Below are 23,109 nucleotides of genomic sequence, written 5' to 3'. Positions count from 1 at the left end.
GTCTGTTGAATGAGGCTATATAAGTCAAGAGGTCTTGATTACCCTGTCGAAACGAAAGAAGTTCATTGTCCAAGGCCTGCCCTTGTGCATGTCTTGCGAACCGTTTCTCCATGCTGGACTGGAAGGCCTGGAAATCATGCAGAACCGGATCATCCTGAGTGACTAAAGGGATCGACCAATCTGCGGCGCTGCCACTGAGATAAGAAAGCACGAAAGCTACCTTGGTCTGATCTGTTGGGAATGCAGCTGGTCGACATAAGAAGTGTAGGCGGCACTGGTTAATGAATACTGCAAATTTCTTTGGGTCACCAGAAAAGCGTTCGGGCGGAGCCAAGGGCACATTACAGGGTAGATTGATTTGCACTGTATTTAAAGATGATGCAGAAGGATAACTTTCTCCTGGAGCGGGCAGAGGTGTCTGTCCTGCCTGCGTTTGTAGCAATTGCCTAGCGAGGTCCTCTGTTCGCTCCTTGGAAATTATCAGCTCTCTTCTTAGAGAGTTATTTTCCTGACGAGCTGCATGTACTTCTGCTCTTAATTCCCCAAGCAACTGGGCTAATTGATCAGTGTCTGAGTTTTCCATTGCGCCTGGGTAGGAGTTTTGCGGTGGGCTTCGCGTTCTGTAACGCTCACCTGATTCCCACGGAGGCGCTGGTCTTGGCTGGAAGGTGTCTGTGACTCGAAAAGTGATGTGCATGACTCGATTGGCTTCTGGGGCCGAACCTCTTCGCACTGTGTGTCGAACTCGAAGAGTGAGATTTCTGCAGATGAAAGAATACGGGGGTTAATGGTCTGGGTTGTTGAATGTCCCTCTCTCTCTCCCTCTCTTCTTAGCTTTTCCGTAGAGCCCCCAAGTCAACGTGCTCACCTTAGATAGGTGAATGCTGGACTCTCCATCTGCGTCTGGTGCAGGGTGCCATTGCCAGTTCCTTCACTGGTGAAACATAGGCCTCTTGAACTCAGAGGATCATTACCGTCGTTGACTGCACGAGCGGTGAGTTTCCGGACACCTTTTTGGTCTTTATAGTCTTTAGGTGCGTGGCACGTTAATATTGAACAGGACTCTGTATAATGCTTTTCTCTTTTTGTCTTGCAGGGCTCTTGAGATAGAAGATGGTGTGAAGAGCGCTGAATTTGGAGCCAGAGCCTTGGAGTGAAGCGCCTGGAAATACGTAAGTAAATGCAAGCGCTCTAACTGTCCTTTTCCCTTGCAGCTTAGTTCGTGCTGAAGAGACGCCGGAGTATTTGCAGGCATTCTATTGTGGCGAGCGCGATGGGCGTAAGTAAATACCTGTCTAATGTCTCTTCTTTTGTCTTTCAGATGCTGGGTTGCAGCGCCGGAATTCGCGGAGTGCCGGTAAGTAATAACAATGTTTTTGTCTTCACAGGCGGAGGTGCAGCGTGAAGATATCCGGAATTCGCGGAGTGCCGGTAAGTAATAACAATGCTTTTGTTTTCACAGGCGGAGGTGCAGCGTGAAGAAATGATCGCTGCCGATGGATCAGGTGAGTAAGCACTGCGTGTAAAGGTTGCCGTGCTAACCTGTTGTTTCTTGTCTTTGCAGGTGCTGCTGTAGACTGGATACAGGAATGGTAAGTATTGTTCTTACAGGTTCAGGATCGGAAGAAGAAAGGCTGGAACAGACTCGGTGAGCGTTCTGCTGCAGATGCAGAATAACGCGAAGCACGTTTCATCTATCGGGTGTGGTTTAAATAGCCTTGGAGTGATGAGGCGTCTTCCTCCACGGCCCCGCCTAGGTAAGAAAAGAGTTCCAGTTCCAGAAGAGTTCCAGTGTTGTATCCAGGGAGTGGAGCTTGCCCCACCCAGGTAAGAAAGTAGTTCCTGTTCACAGAGGACTTCTATGTGGCTGGTAAGTAAGCAGCATGGTCTGCTGCAGGTAAGTCCACCCAAGCATCTTCATATATAATATGAGCCCGGCGCCTCCAGTGCCGGGACCGATGGCTTTGATGAGCCTGGTGCCACCGGCGCCAGGACAAGGTCCAAAAGGTCCCAGTGGGGACCGGCTGGTGCCTAAGATAACAGTTAGGGGCCTGCTTCCAAGGACTTTGGGCTGTTTCTGACTCCTTGGAAGCAGTGATCATGACATCCGCGCACTTCGGGATGTCCGGAGAGGTAGTCCGCTGCATTGTTGGCCCCCAGCCGGTACACCAGGGTGACACCATACTCGAGCAGGGCGAGCATCCATCTCTCAATCCTGGCCGGGGGCTTTGAGGACGACCCAGCCAGAATCGGGAGCAGGGGCTTGTGGTCAGTGACCATGGTCACCGGGCGCCCCAAGACATAGAGTCGAAAATGTCTGCATCCCCAGAGGACCGCCAGGGCCTCCCGCTCAATTTGGGAGTATCTTTGCTCTGTGTCCGAGAGCGCCTTGCTGGCATACGCCACTGGCCGAATGCTCCCATCTCGGTCCACCTGAGTTAGGACAGCCCCCAAGCCAAATGGACTCGCGTCCACAATGATCTCCGAAGGCAGCGCCGGGTCGAAGAACGCCATGGTGTCTTCCGCTGTTAGTGCACTCTTGATGTGCTCAAAGGCCGACTGCTCCAGTGGGCCCCAATGCCAGACTGTCTCCTTCTTCGTCAGCGCCCTGAGCGGCTCGGACCTCGAGGCCAGGTTTTGGATGAAGCGCCCGCAGTAGGTCACCATACCGAGGAAGCTTCTCACGTCTGACACCGACTCGGGGGGCTGCGCCTTCTTAATGTCCTGGACCTTCCTTGGATCTGGTGACACCCCCCCTCCTTGAACACAAACCCGAAGAACTCAATGGAGGGGCGCAGGAATTCACACTTGTCCCTGTGAAGGGTGAGGCCCAGCGACTGCAACCTCTCAAAGGTCTTTGCCAGCCTCCTCAGATGGTCCACCTCCGTCTTGGCAGATACCAGAATGTCATCGCTAATGTTGAGGACACCCTCCAGATCAGCGAGGGCGCCCCGTATGATGTTTTGAAATACTTCCGCACCCGATGACACCCCAAAGCTCAACCTCTTGTACCTGTACAGCCCCCGGTGGGTGGTGAACGTGGTTATGTACCGGGATTCAGGGTGGAGGACAACCTGATGGTATCCTGCTCGCAAATCTAGCTTGGAGAAGAATCGGGCTCCTTGCACCTCGGCGATAATGTCATCGATGGTCGGAGTGAGGTGCCGCTCTCTCTTAATGGCCTTGTTGGGCAGCCTCATGTCCACACAAATACGAACGGAGTCCGGTTGTTTCGGTTTCCTTGCCACAACAATAGGAGATACCCACGGCGTCGGGCCCTCGACCTTCTCAATAATATCCAGATTCACCAGGTTGTCTAGCTCTTTGTCAACCTGCTCCCTCAGATGAAACGGCACCCTCCGGTGCTTTAGGGCAATGGGTTGTACAGACTCGTCGATATGCAGCCTGACCGGGTCACCAGTCAACATCCCGATGCCGTTGAAGAGGGCGATGTACTTGTCGAGCAGGTCATTGATGTCCTCCAAGTACAAAGAGTACGTGAAAGTGACAATCCCCAGGGCCTCTGCAGCGGCACAACTCAGGAGCGTGTTGTTGCTCACCAGGGTGACATAGAACCGAGCCTTGATCGTCGAGCCCTCATGCTCCACCTTCGCCACAAATGCACCGTCCAGCGGTATGGGCTCCAGCCCTGCAAAGGCAAATATGCGGGCTCTCGGTGTGGCCAAGTCTGGTGGTGGGCACATGGTATCGTAGTGTCCCCTTGCCATGACATTGACTGAGGCCCCCGTGTCCACCAGCACCGGAACTGGCGAGTGGTTCACCAGCACCACACACCTTGGCTGCCTCCTGCTCTTCCCTTTCAGGATCCCCACGCTCAAAACAAAAAAAATGTTCTCTTCCTCGTCTTCCTCTGCCTCATCCAGCTGGGCCTCCTCCTCACTTGGTCTACCTGGGCCACACTTGGTGGTCGGCTCTGGCGCGGAGTCCACGTCCGGGCCGGCCCCCTCGGTACCAGCACCGGCAGAGCCGCTCTGCACACTCTTGAGAAGTCGTCCGGCAGGCCGCACCGGCCACAAACCTTCCCTGCTGCCGGGCATTCCGTCGGGTGGGGGAGGTCATAGCCACATTTCTGGCACGACTCCCCTGATCTTCCTGCCCTGTCCCGGGGTACTCCACCAGGTCTTCTTGTTCCTCTGCCACCCCGCCAGACCGCACACACCTCCTCCGACTTCATCGAGCGCGACCCCGCCTCCATCTTATTGGCACGAGCCTCGGCCACCTCATGACACCGGCCTAGTTCCAATATGCGGGGTAGGGTGAGGCCTGGCTCTCTCAGGACCTGCCCCCTGAGTTTGCCAGAGGAGCATGCCTGAATCAGCATTGTGCGCATCATGTCCTCCGCGTCCCCCCACGCGCATCCTTGGGAGAGGCGGCGCAGGCGGCCATAAAAGGTATCCAGAGTCTCATCGTCCTTTTGCTTGGCCGACAACATGACAAACCTTTCGTAGTCCACATTGGCAAGGGGCAGAAAATGTGCAAGCAGGACTGCCTTGGCCGCATCATAAGACTGGTCCACCGGGGTGAGCGATTCGAAGATCTCCTGGACCGCAGGCTCCGCCGAATACAACATTGTGGCCACCATGCTGTCATTGTCTGTCACCTGAGCAGCTCTGAAGTACATGTCCAGGCGAGCAACCCACCTCCTCCACCGAGGCCCCATGCTTGAAGGTGGGCCCGATGCATCGAACTCAGGGATGGGCTTCAGGGCAGCTTGGGCAGCCTGGGCTCTAGCCTGAGCCACGACGGGAGGTACTTGAGGAGCACCTAGCTGTGCCCCGGGGAGAACCTGTTGAGGTTGTGGTGCTGGCCGCTGTCCTGGAAGCACTGGAGGCTGTAGGGCCTGCTGAGGCTGTGCCACCTGGTCACCGCCCTCCTGATCATCAGAGTCACTCATGGGCCTAAGCGCACAGGCACCCCCACCTTGTGTCCTGGGGGCTGCAACTCAATTGCCCCTCAGCACCATACCAACAGACCTTCTCCCCCTCTCCAGGCACAATGGCAGTCTAAACCAGGGGATCTGTGACGAGAAGAAGAGCATCCACTGCAGCCAACCTCGTGATGATGAAGGAGACAAAGAAGAAGCCACAGCGTCCTGATGATGAAGGGAACAAAGAAGAGCCGTGCCTCCACCTTGCTGCAGGCCACAGCGGTGTGGATGTCCCAAAAATTAAGCTGATATGGTGGAGTGGACTAATTCGGCCCAGCCATATTAGTCCTTCCCCTAGCTTTCACTCGACGTAGGAATCCCAAAACTGGAGTAAATTACACAAATCAGGCATGGGCATGCAGGTTATGCTGCCTGCAATCAGAATATCCAAAAATTGGACCTGGATCGCTTTCACCCTCCAAACCGGAGCCTGGTGAAACTCTACAGCCTCATAAACAAAATGGCCGCCAGCCGCGTGTACGGTTCTCAGCCACGGCATGAAACGAAACATCCACGAACGTTCCGTGTCATGGAAAAAAAAATTCGGAATGCCTTTCACCGCCGGGCCCAGGCATCCGTCTGCACTCGTCGCCACTGTTGGGGGTGAGTCCTGGCCCCCATGCGTGCCCGTGAGCCCCCACACCAGACAGACCACACACTACACACATCCGTCTAGTTCGGGCTCCCCGGTCGCTCTGTTGCATCCGGGAACGCCCCGTTTGTTTAACTTGCACGCGGCGACGTGCAACGTCACGCCGCCGCGTGCACGTCCCACACGGGGCGGCGCCACAGATGTCAGGATACCTCCACTATCTATGTATCCGTCAACTCCCAGGGGTAAACCACAACATCGCCATGGTCCTGTAACCACTGCCGTCCTTTTGCGTCTCGCACGCATGGCTTATGGTAGGAGACACAGCAAAACCCCTACGCATAATTTGTACTTTAGTACGCACTGGGGTTGCCATGGCGACGCTGGTGTCCTCTCCATCGACTTCTGCGTGTGCTCTCACGTCAGAACCACTTGAGACAGATCAGGTGATACCTTCTCTTCATAAGCCCTGCCCTTGCACGGTATCCCTGCTTCTGAATTTACTTTGCAGCCCGTTATTGTTCTACGTGTGTTTTCTTGGTTCACCTGGTTTCTTGGATACTGCTATGCTTACTGGATCTGCTACTCGTCTCGTCCTTTGACTATTAAATCATACCTGGAATTCGACCTTCTAACGTCCCCGACCTGTGTTATTGTCTTCCGTATTTGTCCACGTTTCAGCCAGTGCATTTTCCGACCGAGCTTTTCTCTACAGACCGGTCTTGCTTACTGTTTTGTTTTGACTATTGCCAGGAAGTTTGCGACTGGGATTACTCTTGACTACTGAGGACCACTCTCCAAGGCATCCTACTCAACGAACGCTTCAAGGACCGTGCTTGGACTAGAGACTTCCATTGGAGCACTTTTAAGCACCCTCGTGCCGGCGGTTGTTAAGGGAAACATCAATCTCGATGTTATTCTACTAAAAGAACGCTTTAAGACTAGTGCTCGGATTAGAGACTTCCATTTGAGCACTTTTAGGCATCTTTGTGCCGGCGGTTGTTAGGGGGAGCATCTCCGTCAGCCAACCTTGGAACTTAAAGAACCTGCCATGTGTTCAGATTAGCAACTGTTGGTAAAACTTTCAAATTAGTTTGTGTTCATGTTAGTTGCTTAATCGGTGTCCAGTCAAAGTTTCGAAAACATAGTTTCGAAATACCATAGTTTCGAAACAAAAGGATCGGAAAAGAAATGTGAATGCATTTTTTTTAATGTAAATTTTTTAAAATTTTGGTTCCTATAGTAAAATTGGTGGTTTTTCCCCAAAAAAGAGGGGTTGGGAGGGGACCCCCCCAAAAAAAGAAAAAAAACGCATTCAAAAAACATTTTTTCGATCCTTTTGGGTCAAAGATTTTGTATTTCGACACTATGACTGTCGAAACTATCACTATGAATCGCTTAATCAGTTGCTATCGCTGGGAGGGTAGTATTAGTTTTGACACGTTGCTCATCCTCTGCCTACAGGATACACCCAATTACTATTCAGGAACAGGAATCCAGATTTTTCCGATATAAAGGGGATATCCTGTTGACACAAAAGTTAGTACTAGCTATCCTGTAGTCTTGCAATAATTGCTATTGTAAATCCTGGTGTTGATTGTGTGTTTTCTTTTACAGCCAGTTGTGCTTCTATGGCGTCCATCCTTCTTTTGGTCAATAGATCTCTCAGCCTGTCCTTTGGTACTTCTGAGAGTTACATTGGCAGAAAGAATTCTTCGACTACACGATGGGTTCAACTGCCAGGATAACACCCCTTGGTTCATACGGCTGTATCTGACAAGGGAGCAAAACCACATACGATGTTATCCCACAGCCCTGCTCTGAATATGTGTTCATGATATGCGAGTTTAAATCCAGTGTGCAAGGAATGTTCTTTTGTTGTTTTTGTTTTTTTGTTCTTGGTTTTGTTGCGTTAGTTATATTGGCATAGCCTTATTGAAATATCACAGCTACATGTGTAAATGAGCTAAAACGATGACAATGTTAACTGAAGCTATTGTAAGCATCTGAATAAATGGCAATAAAAAGACGTTCAAATAAATTAGATGATTTTCTGGGTTCGAAGAATCTGGATCTCAAGATGTCCAATTTTACGTTCAAAGTCTGAGAGTATTAATGTATGGGCTCGCACTTCGTCACTAATATTATCATATAGATCAACCTTTGCACTCAAAATCGAATTCAATGCTGAAATTGATAGGGATGATAATTTGATACAGTCAGCTTCTCTTAACCTATGATGCAATACATTGGTTCTACTATTTTCTGGTATTTGGGAAAAGTTGCTGAGAGATGACAGCTCTACCAACTCAGACGTTGAGCCAGTCATGATGTCATGTTCCGGGGACTACGGGCCAAAAGCCTGTGGTCATTCTCCAGTTCTACAATTATCACAGGATTATGCTTACTCATAGCCAACTCTAACTCCATTGCACAGCCCACAACACCCGCTCCTTAAAAAAAGCTAATATCGCTCATGTTTACTGGTTCCATGCATGGAGGTGGCTGTGAAATGGATTTCCTTGCAAGTGTACTTACACCCAATGGGGGATAGACATTCTTGATCTTTTGTGAGAGCACAGGGGTAACTGACTCAGTTGTTAGATCTTGATTTTTTTGTCCCTCTAACGACAAATTGCTTGCTGATTCATGATTAAGTGGTCTAGGGGCATTTTGTTGTGACTTTACCATTCCTAGGGCTGAACATATTATATTCAGTAATTTGTCCTCCAATTGAGCACTCATGTGTATTGATGTTGATTCACCCACTGGATCCGCCCGTATAATTAGTTCTTTTTGCATAGTCACATTTACTGCCTGCTGTGAGATTGCTGCGAAAAACAAACAAAGCTGTAAGCAATTAGTAAGGCAGTCAGGCAGTTAGTGTAGACTGTTTTTTCCTGCATTGAACTGGCATCTTGCTGCCTCCAATAGTCTTGCAGATCCTTCAGTGAACTTGCTGAAGGAACATTTTGCTTTGATAGTTAGTTCTTGCAGTTGATATTTATAGCTGTATCACCCATTTTATCGCCGGGAAGCTCAAAGGCAAAACCGCCCGCAGTCGATCCCCAGCACCCATACGAGTATAGAGTTATATACAGCACTCTCCCTCTCTTCCACCAACAGTCAGACGGTCACAATGATCTTACTGCCAACAGGTGATAGATGACCCTTAAAAAGTCAGCCCCTTGGCGATAGTAAGACCGATGTACCAAACAGAGGGACTGAAATTCGACTCTTGGCAACAGGCAGCCAGTGGAGAGATGAAAGCAGTGGGGTAATGTGAGAGCCAAAGGGAGTGTTAGTTGCAACCCTGGCCGCCAGATATTAGAGGAGCTGCAACCAGCGCATTAAGTAGAGAGGCTGGGCCAGAAACAGGGCATTGCAATAATCAACAACCAGAAGCAAGCCACAGATGTCTTGGCAAGAGAGGTAACAGGATTTTTAAATGAAAATGGCAGGCCTTGCCAAAGGCACTAACCTCGGACATAGAAATCTACATGGACAGGTAGACGCCCAAGTTCTTAATCACCATCACTGGAGTACGAGGATCACCCAACACAGATGGGCAGAAAGATGGGGTCCATAGAGTAGAACTAGAAAGGGAACCCACCACAAAGACCTCAGTCTTGACTCTGTTGAGCTTAAGCCAATTGCTGTTCATCCACCCATTCACAGCCACCAGGCATTCACACAAGAACAACACTTCAGGATGGTTAGGATCTAATCGAACGAAAAAAAAGATTTTTTTTTATTGTGCATATTTTACATTTTGATCTTTAACATAGTAACAAAATAATCAAATACAAATTTACTTTAGTTCTAAAAATCAATAAAAACTGCTTTCAATAATACAATTGATCAAACATGTTTTCTTAAAACATCGAATTACAACATTTTAAAAACATCAACAAAAGAAAATCTGAAAATAAAACAATTTAATTTTTCAAGTTTAAGCCCCAATTTATCTAACATTCTGATCATTTGTACTGTCAGAAAACCCTAATTTCCAGAGCTCATTCTGTCCCAGACTTTCTGAGCACTACCTTTATTAGTTATCATAAAAAACGTACTCGGAAAATGCGTTCTCATGTCTCTCAAGGCAGCAAATTCTACCAATAAATGGCAAAGTTTTCAACAGAACACAAGTCACTACAATATCGGCATGAACTTGTGTCCCCTGCATTTTTCCCATTTTGAAAGAACTTCAACCTTTGGAAAAAGGTTTAATCTAAAACGCAAGAATTGAGCCCTAACTCTGGCACAAGGGAATTGTTTGAGATATGCTGGAAGTAGACCTTCTGGTTTATCAATCTTGGCAAAAGTAGAGGAGATCTTATAACTCCTTACACTTTCAATTGTCTTAATCCAATCAGCATCTTTAACACGTTTTTTAACAGCATCTGGATTTTCATTGACGGCACATGTCTGATTACCACTTACACACAGGATGTTGTTTGTCTACATCTCTTGGTCCCTAAGAAAGGGCGAACTGTTTACAGCTAATTCTCTGGCGAGATCTTTAAATAAGGTGTTTTTTCGGGATACAAACTTTTTGTCATGAGGTTCAATACTTTCCATTAAAACCAATATTCCAATGAGAGTATACCTAGCTCAAAGCGAATCGAAGGCATCAGAGTTGACAGAGGTAAATTGAGTTGATTTTTCCACAATTATCCCTCAATTTTACTACGTGGCAGGTTTAAAGCCCTGAGATTAATTTCCACTCCATATAAAATCTTTGGGACAACCTGTCCTACGTAGTAAGTGATCAAAGGCTGTATTGAGTACTTACAACATTTCCCATAGATTGTTTTTAGATGAAACATTAGCTGATAGCTTTTAGCCAGTATCCGTCTTATGACATCCTCCCTAGATGTTCTATCTAAGAAATAAAAGCCCAGATAAATTATCTCCCTTCAGGGTTCAATACTGATATTTTTGTAACGCTCACCTGACTCCCACGGAGACGCTGACCAGGTCTGGACTGCTGCGGCCTCTTCTAAGGTGATGCGCAGAACTCGGAAGACCGACTGGACAGGACCCCCAAATCTCGCTTGTCTGACTCGCAGGAGAATCCTTCTGCAGATGGAGAAAGGGGATTAACTACATGCGGAGTAGCGCGTCGGCCTCCCACTTCCCTCTTTCACACTCCTCAGACCACCTTCGAAATTCCCCGTTAACTCTCACCTTAAGGTTTGTAAGGACGAGCTCTCCATCCTGCTTCTGGTGCAGGGGTGCGATTATATCCAGTTACTTCACTGGTGTTCGGATTGGTGAGGATCCAAGCTTACTTGACTTTCCTGGCAAGGTGCGGTAAGTATACTGTTGTAAAAGTTCAAGAGTTGGCCTCCTTTTCTATTTGCCTTTATTCAGTAGTCCGTCTCTTATCCCTTTTATCACAGGTGCTGAGTGAAGATTTCGCGTAGAGGAAAAAATTCGCCGAAGGTAAACTCAGGTGAGTATATGATGGGTGGTTCCTTTAATGTCCTTATATTCACCCACTAATGCGTGTGTCTTTTTTCCCCATAGGGGCCGGGGTACGGTACTGCTGAAGAAGCGGCGCTGACCCGAGATGAGGAAAGATTCTCCCAACAATAATCAGGTAAGTCTTATGGTGAAAATCTGGCTTTCCTCAATATGTTCCTTTTGCTCACCTTTTGTTCTTCTCTTCCCCCTTAGGCGCTGGTATGCGGCGGATCGTGCAGATGGTCGCTAAGGAGCACGGAGATGCCTCGTGAACAGGTGAGTGGAACGCGGCGCTGCAGCGAGCAACGCGATGCGTCTTTAAAATAAATGTCTTCCATTAGGATCGCCGGCGTGATGACTCCGGACTCTGGGTAGAGGCAGGTAATGTTCTTCTGTTCACCTTTTCCCTTCTCTTCTTTCCTTTCAGGTGTTCCAGGATGGAGGCGGGCGTGGCTGGAGTCAGGATGCAGGAACAGACACGGTGAGCGTCCAGCTGCTAGGTGCAGAACAACGCGAAGCATGAGCTGCTGTCTGGGCGTGGCTTAAATAGCCCCCAAAGTAGTTCCAGGTACGTATTGTTCCCCGGCCACGCCCGAGTGGCAAAATAGTCCCACAGGTAAAATAGTCCCTTTCAGGCCTCAAAGAGGTCTGGATCTGGCAGCACGGTCTGCATCAGGTAAGTTCACATAAACACTCCCTTTATGAGCCTGGCGCCTATGGCACCAGGACTGAGGTCCAAAATGAGCCTGGCGCCAAAGGCGCCAGGACAGTGTCCAAAGGGCCCCTACTAGGGGTTGCTGGCCTTTTCCCCGGGAACATGATGTCTGCTACCGGGGACGCTGGTCCTGGACTGGTTCTCCGGGAGTAGGCATCATGACAGCACTCCCCCCCAAGGCCCCTCCCAAGATTGTTCTCTCCGGGGGTTTCAGTTTGTTTGGGAAATTCAGGTGGAATTTTTTTATTAACCGAGGTGCATGTACATGGTCACTAGGTTCCCAAGACCTTTCCTGAGGCCCGTATCCTTTCCAATCTATTAGATAGAAAAGTTTTGACTTTGACACCTTGGAATCTAAAATGTTCTTCACCTCGAATTCAGGTTCTCCATTTATTTGGATAGGTTCTGGTGGCTTGATTAATCGGGTTCCAGGTTGTACTGGTTTCAAAAGTGATACATGAAAAACAGGGTGAATCCGCATATTAGCTGGTAGGTCGAGTTTGACGGCCACCGGGTTGATTATGGCTGTAATTGAGTAAGGCCCCAAATATTTTGGGTTAAAAGTTCGAGGTCCCTTGAGCGATAAGTGTCTGGTAGCCAGCCATACTTGGTCTCCTATTTGGTATAGAGGTGCCTCACTTCGATGGAGATCAGCATTCTTCTTGTATTTTCTCTTGGCTTGCTGTAAATGTGTAGTTGCTTCTTTGAAAGCTTGAGTTATTGTAGAATGCAGATGGTCTACTGCGGGCATTTCAAGGCTTTGAGGCGAGTCAAGATCTGAGGTTCGAGGGTGATGCCCATATAAGGTATAAAAAGGACTTTGCCCAGTTCCAGAATGTACCGAATTATTGTATGCATATTCGGCAATCCAAAGAATATCCTTCCAATTACTTTCAGATTGATGCAACATACACCGTAAATATTGTTCAAGGATCTGGTTAGTCCTCTCTGTTTGACCATCGGTCTGAGGGTGGTGGCTGGTTGATAATCTTACGTCGATTTGTGCCAGCTGACAACACTTTCTCCAAAAATGGGAAATGAATTGACTTCCCCGGTCAGAGACTAGTATGGACGGGAATCCATGTAAACGAACGATATTTTCAAGGAATTCCTTGGCTAGGACAGAAGCTGAAGGTAAACCTTTTAATGGAATGGAGTGGGCTATTTTGGAAAATAAATCCACAATAACAAGAATAGTGTTATATCCATAACAAGGAGGCAGGTCCGTAATAAAATCCAGTGACAAGGTGTGCCAAGGTGCCGGTGGAATGTCTAAGGGTTGAAGAAGGCCGGCTGGTCTTTTTTTTTTACCTTTATTTTGGGCACAAACACCACAGGACATCACAAAGGATTTAATGTCCTTTCGCCAAGAGGGCCACCAGAACTGTCGTTTAACCTTTTCTTCCGTCTTGGCAATACCTGGGTGCCCCTCTATTAGAGTATCATGATAACGAGAAATAACCAGTTCTTGTAATTCTTTGTGTGGTAGAAATAAGCGCCCTTGGAAGTAAGGTAGATCATCATTGACAGTAAAGTAAGACCCCTTTTGAATCCAATCCTGCAAGGCTGTACGGTCCAGGAGTTGTTTAACTCTAGCTTGAATTTCTTCCAGTGTTTGTAAAGAGGTCATGCCCAGAATTCTTTGTTCGGGAATTATCGGTACAGGTTCTGAGTTTGTATCTGTTTCTCCCATTCCTATTCGGGATAGAGCGTCCGCTTTGCCATTCTTGCTGCCAGGACGGTAGGTAATTACAAAATCGAATTCAGCAAAACACAAAGCCCATCGGAGCTGACGTGATGATTGAGCTTTGGCAGTTTTCAAATATTGTAAGTTCCGGTGGTCAGTGATCACTGTGATGCTATGTCTAGCGCCAAGAAGATAATGCCTCCTAGCCTTAAAAGCGGACTTAATGGCTAATAACTCTTTCTCGGTGATTGCATAATTGACCTCAGGTGCCGAGAATTTTCTGGACCAAAATGCTACGGGGTGCAGTTGGTTAGTTTCAGGATCTCTTTGAGACAGGACAGCTCCCATGGCTAAGCTGGATGCGTCGGTTTCGACTATGTATGGGAGATCTGGATGCGGGTGTTTCAATACAGGTGCGGAGGTAAATTTAGCTTTTAATTCCTGAAAGGCCTGTTCGGCTTCCTCAGACCATTCGAAGCGTTTATTTTTTCTCAAGAGTGCAGTGATGGGTTGTACAATACGTAAAAATTCCGGGATAAATCTGCGATAGAAATTGGCAAAGCCAAGCATGCTTTGAACGCCTTTCACAGAGCTAGGCGATGGCCATTTGAGGATGGCATACACTTTTCGCGAGTCCATTCGGACTCCTTAAGGTGTCAGGATGAAACCAAGAAACTCGACTTCTGTGGTATGGTAAACACACTTTTCAAGTTTTGCAAACAGTTTGTGTTGGCGCAATTTCTCAAGAACTGCCCTGACGTGCTTTTTGTGATCAGATTCCGAAGAGGAGTACACAAGAATGTCATTGATATATACGACAACACAAACATCGATGAGTTCCCGAAGGACATCGTTCATGAAGTTTTGGAAGGCAGCAGGTGCGTTGCACAATCCGAAAGGCATCACCTGATACTCAAATAGTCCATATTTGGTGCGGAAGGCAGTTTTCCATTCGTCGGCTTCCTTTACTCGCACCAGATGGTAAGCCCCCCGGAGATCTAACTTGGTGTATATGCAGGCATCCTTCACCTGGTCAAGAAGTTCAGGGATCAGAGGCAAAGGGTAACGGTTTTTAACAGTTATCTGGTTCAATGCGCGGTAGTCGATACAAGTTCTGAGGTCGCCTTCTTTTTTTGGCACGAAGAACAAAGCCGAGGATGCAGGAGACTTTGACGGGCGAATGAAACCATTGGCTAGGTACTGATCTAAATATTGTCGCAAATGAAGATTCTCGGGTTCAGTAAGAGCATAAATCCTGCTACAAGGGGGTTGTGCACCTGGCATCAGATCGATTTGGCAATCCTACGACCTGTGAGGGCGTAACATGTTGGCCTGTTCCTTTTGGAAGACGTCTTGAAATTCTTGGTATTCCGGCGGTATTTGCAAAGTGGCAGGGGTTACTGTAGCCAGGCCTATATTTGGATTTCCTGGATAACAGGTTTGTGCACAATCCGGAAAGGTTATCCTCTTCGCTCGCCAGTCAATTCGAGGATTATGTGTTTCTAACCAAGGGATTCCTAGAATTACCTGAAACTGTGGAGCCTTGATTACGTCAAATACAACAGCCTCCCGATGCCCGTCCTGACCCACTAGTGTCACCTCTGCAGTGGAATGTGTTACCGGCCCAGAGGCGATTTCGGTTCCATCCACTGTGGTGATGACCTCTTTACTGGTTTTAGGACGAAGAGGGAGGTTGACCCTGGAAGCCAATTCACGATCCACATAGTTTCCTATAGCCCCACTATCGATGTATGCCTTTATTGCATGCAACCGCCCAGGCTGTTCCGGATCTACGAGGACCATTGGCATGATGAAGTGCGAGGTCTGAGAGTTAGTTTTCAGGCTCGGCAAGCGGACCCCTACGCTTGTCGGGCGTGGTCGTTTCCCGAATCAGGTTCCATATGGTTCTTATCCGCGGCTCCTACCGCCTTCTTGGGCGGTTTTACTGGGCAATCTCGTAAAAAGTGTCCAGAAGCCCCACAATAAAGACATAATCGCATCTGCCGTCTTCTTTCACGTTCTTTTTGAGTTAAAGGTCCTTTAACCCCTCCAATTTGCATAGGTTCTGAAACATCGGCACCCTTGGGGTTAACATGAGTCTTGACCAACATCCGTGTCTCAAACTTGGACCGATCTGCCTTTCTATTTTGAAGCCTGTGATCTAATTGGACCACTAAGTCTATACATTCCATGCAGTCTTGGGGCGGATTTACAACTTGGGCCAGGACATCCTTAAGTTCTCCACGTAGACCTCGATGAAATAACGTGATTCTTTTATCCTCTGGCCACCCAGTCCACACAACCAACCTATTGAAGGTTGCGATATAGGCTAAGTTACCCTGTCGTAACCCTGGTTACCCTGTCGTAGGGACAGAAGTTCGTTGTCCAGGGCCTGTCCCTGAGAGTGCCGAGCAAATAATCTTTCCATGCGTGTCTGAAAGCCTTGAAAATCCCGGAGTATTGGGTCATCTTGAGTAACCAGTGGAACTGACCAATCGGCAGCACAGCCGCTGAGATATGATAATACAAAAGCTACCTTGGTTTGGTCGTTAGGAAAGGCCCCAGGTCTGCAGAGGAAGTGCAGTCGGCATTGATTCATGAATACGGCAAATCTTTTGGGGTCCCCGGCAAAACGTTCAGGTGGGGCCAACGGCATATTTCCAGGTAGATCAATTTGCACTGGGTTACTTGAAACCACTGGGGCGGGAATACTCCCTGAACCTGGTAGGGGAGTTTGTCCAGCCTGGCCTTGCAATAGCTGCCTTGCAAGGTCATCAGTTCGTTCCTTAGATACAATTAGTTCTCTCCTGAGAGCGTTAGTCTCCTGACGATAGGAATGCACTTTGGCCCGTAATTCCCCCAATAGGTGGGCCAACTGATCAGTCTCGGAAGTCTCCATAGCGCCTGGGTGGGAAATTGTAGGAAGGCTTCGCGTTCTGTAACGCTCACCTGACTCCCACGGAGACGCTGACCAGGTCTGGACTGCTGCGGCCTCTTCTAAGGTGATGCGCAGAACTCGGAAGACCGATTGGACAGGACCCCCAAATCTCGCTTGTCTGACTCGCAGGAGAATCCTTCTGCAGATGGAGAAAGGGGATTAACTACCTGCAGAGTAGCGCGTCGGCCTCCACTTCCCTCTTTCACTCTCCTCAGACCACCTCCGAAATTCCCCGTTCACTCTCACCTTAAGATTTGAAAGGACAAGCTCTCCATCCTGCTTCTGGTGCAGGGGTGCGATTATATCCAGTTACTTCACTGGTGTTCGGATTGGTGAGGATCCAAGCTTACTTGACTTTCCTGGCAAGGTGCCGTAAGTATACTGTTGTAAAAGTTCAAGAGTTGGCCTCCTTTTCTATTTGCCTTTATTCAGTAGTCCGTCTCTTATCCCTTTTATCACAGGTGCTGAGTGAAGATTTCGCGTAGAGGAAACAATTTGCCGAAGGTAAACTCAGGTGAGTTTATGATGGGTGGTTCCTTTAATGTCCTTATATTCACCCACTAATGCGTGTGTCTTTTTTCCCCATAGGGGCCGGGGTATGGTACTGCCGAAGAAGCGGCGCCGACCCGAGATGAGGAAAGATTCTCCCAACAATAATCAGGTAAGTCTTATGGCGAAAATCTGGCTTTCCTCAATATGTTCCTTTTGCTCACCTTTTGTTCTTCTCTTCCCCCTTAGGCGCTGGTATGCGGCGGATCGTGCAGATGGTCGCTAAGGAGCACGGAGATGCCTCCTGAACAGGTGAGTGGAACGCGGCGCTGCAGCGAGCAACGCGATGCGTCTTTAAAATAAATGTCTTCCCTTAGGATCGCCGGCGTGATGACTCCGGACTCCGGGTAGAGGCAGGTAATGTTCTTCTGTTCACCTTTTCCCTTCTCTTCTTTCCTTTCAGGTGTTCCAGGATGGAGGCGGGCGTGGCTGGAGTCAGGATGCAGGAACAGAGACGGTGAGCGTCCAGCTGCTAGGTGCAGAACAACGCGAAGCGTGAGCTGCTGTCTGGGTGTGGCTTAAATAGCCCCCAAAGTAGTTCCAGGTACGTATTCTTCCCCGGCCACGCCCGAGTGGCAAAATAGTCCCACAGGTAAAATAGTCCCTTTCAGGCCTCAAAGAGGTCTGGATCTGGCAGCACGGTCTGCATCAGGTAAGTTCACATAAATACTGCCTTTATGAGCCTGGCGCCTATGGCAGGACTGAGGTCCAAAATGAGCCTGGCGCCAAAGGCGCCAGGACAGTGTCCAAAGGGCCCCTACTAGGGGTTGCTGGCCTTTTCCCCGGGAACATGATGTCTGCTTCCGGGGACGCTGGTCCTGGACTGGTTCTCCGGGAGTAGGCATCATGACAATTTTCTATGTGCCATTTAAACTCGGCTTCAGTCCCATTTGGGTGTGAAAATTGAATCACCTGGCACTTGCTTTGATTGATTACAAGGCCATTGGTGTTGGCGTATTCACTCGTTTTTTATTAGTATCCACTGCAAGCCCACAGGAGTGGAATCTATGAGTGCTACAACATCAGCGTATGCCAGCCAATTTAGTACTTCCCCCTCCCAATTTCAAGGGACCTAGTCCCACTCCCTTCAGAGGATTCTTAAGATCAGAAATATATAGATTGAACAGGCAGGGGGCAAAAATGCACCTCTGCCTCAGTCCCTTCAGAATTTTGATTGGGGATGACAGTGAACCCTGGGAGTCCAACCTTATTCTAATTCAGGTTTCTTTATGGATATGTTCCAAGATCACCAGGAGTACAGATGGTATGCCCCAGGCTTGTAATTTTCTCCATAACTGATCCCTGTTCACCAGGTCAAAGGCTTTTGAAAAATCAATGAAGGCCACAAATACCTTATTCTGTGTGGACATACAATCTTTCCCTATCTTGTCCTTCAGACCGATAGAATCATCCCATTTAGAGTAGTTATCATTCTTTTTCTAAACCTTGTTTGGGTTTTAGGTAACAGGCCTCTCTCTTCAACCCACTCATTAAATTTCTCTAACACTATAGTTGCGAATATCTTGCTGCGGGATCTAACAACGCGATCGGCTGACAATTGTGAATAGGAATTATTATAGATTCCCTCCATGATTTTGGAATTTGGCATTTGAGTAAGATATCCTTAAACAGCAGGTTCAATAAACCAGCTGTGGGCTATATTGACCCACTCTGCTATACTATGTGGCCTCACTCTGCTATCTATGGTGCGAGTAACAGCAAAATGGCGGCAAAACCCTTGTGCGCGCCAAAACCTCCAAAACCACGTTTTCCACACACAAAAAGATGGCTGCACAACCTGCCACCCATGGTGCATCTGTGGTGGAACAGAGCACACGCTTCAGAAAAAGTGCCAGTGGGCTCCATGACAAGTAAACATGGAGTACAGAGGGAGAACCAGCGCTTTGCAAATGAAACTCCAAAATTTGCCTGTAAATGACATTTGTTTTGCTGCTGAAACTCGAAAAGGCCTGTACATAACACTTTCCAACATTCAAAATCTTGCTTGGCGCTAAAATTCATTAATCTAATGAAGCACTGTGAATTTATAAGGTCCTGAAATGTTAAGAGCAAGACATTTTCTCAGCAAAACCGGATTGCCTGTGAATGACAGTTCCTGTCAAAAATCTGTGTGCAGCCACACTGGGCTACCTGTGAGTGACAGCCCCTGTCAAATGGGCTCTCCTGATTAAACTTAAAGTTGTCTAAAACTAAAGATCTGCCGGATTAGCAAATATAAAAGGACTGTTGCTGAAAGGAACATGTATCTCAGTTGTTTTGATCCCACAGGTTTAAAGCTAAGAATGTAATTTATCTATGTCATCTGATGCAACAAGTTTGTTTTGTGCTGGATTTCAATGTCAAGAAATAAAGAATTAATTTAGGCTGACTGGGCCTGCAAGAAGTTGAAAAACATGTTTCCAGCCAAGGGGAGGGCATTCCTCTCAGCAGATGCTCACTGACATATGATAATTGTGGGGTAGGACAGACTTGTGTCTGCTCCCAAGGACTGAACAATGGCAGATTCTCCAGGCCAGGAAATGGACGTGTGAAAGGTCGTAAACTAGGCCTGCAGAAGGAAATCCCAAAGGTGGGGGGCTGCTCCTTGCCTCCAGAGACAGACAAAAGGCAGACCATTTGCTGCTAAGAATATGTAATGAACATTTTTGTAGAGACTTATAACTCGCTATCAGAAGTGGTGAAAAATCTAAAAAGGGCAAATTTGTTACTCTAAATTTTGGTCCTACATTTCAAAACGTGGTGGAACTATGTAGCATGTTCTGAACAGGAATGGCAATATATGTGGTTTTATGGGAACTGTATTTATGCTAGAATTGTTAAACTTTGCACACACATTCCTATGGTAGACACGCATATTTGCGTAAATTTGGAGAAAGTTCGGAAAAGTTTTTCATGGAGAAATGGACAAAATGCTGCAGAACGGTGAAACAAGCTGCAGGATTTTGATGAACAGATAGTACATAAAATATGTAATTCTTGTATGTGATTTTCGTAGAGGTTACAAATGTATAAATATGTATTTAGGACAAAATTACATTTTGATACTAGTGGCTAGGGCAGGTTTCTAAGGATTGTAAAAACCAAACCAATAAATTTGACATCATCTGTCCTTAATCCAATCACTCGGGTGCAAGGCGGAGATGAGGCTCTGATCCAATCCCAGTTCACAGGGACGAGTTTAGTTAAGCCGGCCCATACACCCATTTTTGTGATGTCATTGGAAAGGATAAATAGAGAGAGCTGACAACACACAGGACACTCTCTCTTCTGATTCCAGCGAAGCACTCTGATGCAGCATTCAACATCCAGCCTTTAACATCCTTCGAGATGCCAATCACCAGGCCAAGCAGTAGCTGAACCATTTTCAGCTAGGCCTCTATCATCAATTAATCCTTAACTAATTCTTAGAACCCAGTGGAGCGTTGTGGTGTGGGGAAGAATCCTGAAATTATCTGGCTTGCTTCCATAATGCTTGCCTGCTGAACTCGCAATCCCGCTGATCTGAAATATCCAGAAACAAGAAGGGCAGATCCCGTGCAGTTCCGGTGACCGGCCTAGCTGATGTGCTGTTCTTCCCTGATAGACCGATCCATTGAGCAGAATCTTGACGGGCCAAAAATCTTAAATCCCAGTGGATTGTATTAACAGGACGCTAGAGAACTATTTAATACCTTGCCTTATCTTGTTCCACCCCAAATCTCTGAATTACCCTTACTTCCATATCCTGTAACAGTGTCAAAATCTTAGTGCTGTCTTGCCTCCAGAGACAGACAAAAGGCAGACCATTTGCTGCTAAGAATATGTAATAAACATTTTTGTAGAGACTTATAACTCGCTATCAGAAGTGGTGAAAAATCTAAAAAGGGCAAATTTGTTACTCTAAATTTTGGTCCTACATTTCAAAACGTGGTGGAACTATGTAGCATGTTCTGAACAGGAATGGCAATATATGTGGTTTTATGGGAACTGTATTTATGCTAGAATTCTTAAACTTTGCATACACATTCCTATGGGAGACACGCATATTTGCGTAAATTTGGAGAAAGTTCGGAAAAGGTTTTCATGGAGAAATGGACAAAATGCTGCAGAACGGTGAAACAAGCTGCAGGATTTTGATGACCAGATAGTACATAAAATATGTAATTCTTGTATGTGATTTTCGTAGAGGTTACACATGTATAAATATGTATTTAGGACAAAATTCCATTTTGATACTAGTGGCTAGGGCAGGTTTCTAAGGATTGTAAAAACCAAACCATAAATTTGACATCTGTCCTTAATCCAATCACTCGGATGCAAGGCGGAGATGAGGCTCTGATCCAATCCCAGTTCACAGGGACGAGTTTAGTTAAGCCGGCCCATACACCCATTTTTGTGATGTCATTGGAAAGGATAAATAGAGAGAGCTGACAACACACAGGACAATCTCTCTTCTGATTCCAGCGAAGCACTCTGATGCAGCATTCAACATCCAGCCTTTAACATCCTTCGAGATGCCAATCACCAGGCCAAGCAGTAGCTGAACCATTTTCAGCTAGGCCTCTATCATCAATTAATCCTTAACTAATTCTTAGAACCCAGTGGAGCGTTGTGGTGTGGGGAAGAATCCTGAAATTATCTGGCTTGCTTCCATAATGCTTGCCTGCTGAACTCGCAATCCCGCTGATCTGAAATATCCAGAAACAAGAAGGGCAGATCCCGTGCAGTTCCGGTGACCGGCCTAGCTGATGTGCTGTTCTTCCCTGATAGACCGATCCATTGAGCAGAATCTTGACGGGCCAAAAATCTTAAATCCCAGTGGATTGTATTAACAGGACGCTAGAGAACTATTTAATACCTTGCCTTATCTTGTTCCACCCTAAATCTCTGAATTACCCTTACTTCCATATCCTGTAACAGTGTCAAAATCTTAGTGCTGTCTTATCCTGTCTATTTGCTAAAGCGTCATTTTCATAGTCATTTTTATTGTGTGACTCTTCTCCATAAATCCCACATCGAGTGTTTGGACTGGTTCCGCCGGGGAAGGCGATGGGGATCTGTTACTGAAGTCATGAATCAGTCTCAGAGCTTACTTCATCCCAACTTAGTTGTCTAGTCGGAATGCTCTAGTCTTGAGTAAAAGCATAACCCATATTTTCTGATTTTAAACTGAAGTGCTTGTCCAAATTCATGTCTTCATTTCCGAAAAACACCTCTCACTAAAACCTCCATAACTCCCTCAGTTTCTAAGATAGAAACGATATTTCAATTCCTACTGATACCTAACATCCTCAGCTATCCCCACAACTAATAGAAATCATTTATTTGACCCATTTTTACCAAAGGTCACATAGTAAAAGTTGCCCGTGAATTTACCTTTTGCAAATGTTTTACACGTGTGAATTGTCTTTAAATTATTTCCCACTTTGCCTTTGAGATTTCAAATGTTTTCTTTTGATTAAATCATTGCTTGTGATTGCTTGCATCTGTTCAAAGCGGCTCCCGTAGAAATGTATAATAATTTAAGCATTTTTGGACTCATTTAGTGTTTTTGCTTAGCCAGTTTCAAAGCCATTCTGACAGTTGAAAAGTCAAATCCGTTTTTCTCTTGTGTTAAAGGGGGGAAGGTGGGAGTGGTATTCTGTTTGTTCTGTATTATTCCTGAGTACCTGCTCTCTCCTCACATCTATTTAAATTGCCTATTGGTGGGTTGAGGGGTGTTGTGGGGGGAACCTCTAACCATAGTGCTATCTGTTCCAAACTGACCCCAAAGTATTATTTTCTGTGATGCATTCTTTTGTGTTCATTACCTGATTCCCAGTGCATTAAAGATATTATTCATTGTTCTTGTCACCTATTGGTGATTGTTGTTACATATTCAAAATATATTGTGATTTAAATTGTAAATACATAAATATTTACTGTTGCAAACCAGCCTGATTCCTGGTTCAGTGTGACGGAGGGTATTTTGAGAAGGGTGTGATATGAGTGGTATTTCATTCAGAATATTGAACTAATAAATAAGGGTTTCCTTTGCGCACTACATGCTAGGTGAGACCTGGGTGTGTGCCTGATTGAAATCCCTTACACAACCCGCAACTTGATATTAAGACTTAAAAATAGTGTTAGACAAACTGTTTGGGCCACATGCCGATGATGCAGATGCTTTTGAGATTATTTTTTGGATATCCCCCTCATCATAGTCCAGCAC

Source organism: Ambystoma mexicanum, chromosome 7p (assembly GCF_040938575.1).
Source record: "Ambystoma mexicanum isolate Mex_15411 chromosome 7p, UKY_AmexF1_1, whole genome shotgun sequence".
Classification (NCBI taxonomy): Eukaryota; Metazoa; Chordata; class Amphibia; order Caudata; family Ambystomatidae; genus Ambystoma; species Ambystoma mexicanum.
The sequence above is the reverse complement of the archived record's forward strand: the minus strand, read 5'-3'. Positions refer to the sequence as shown.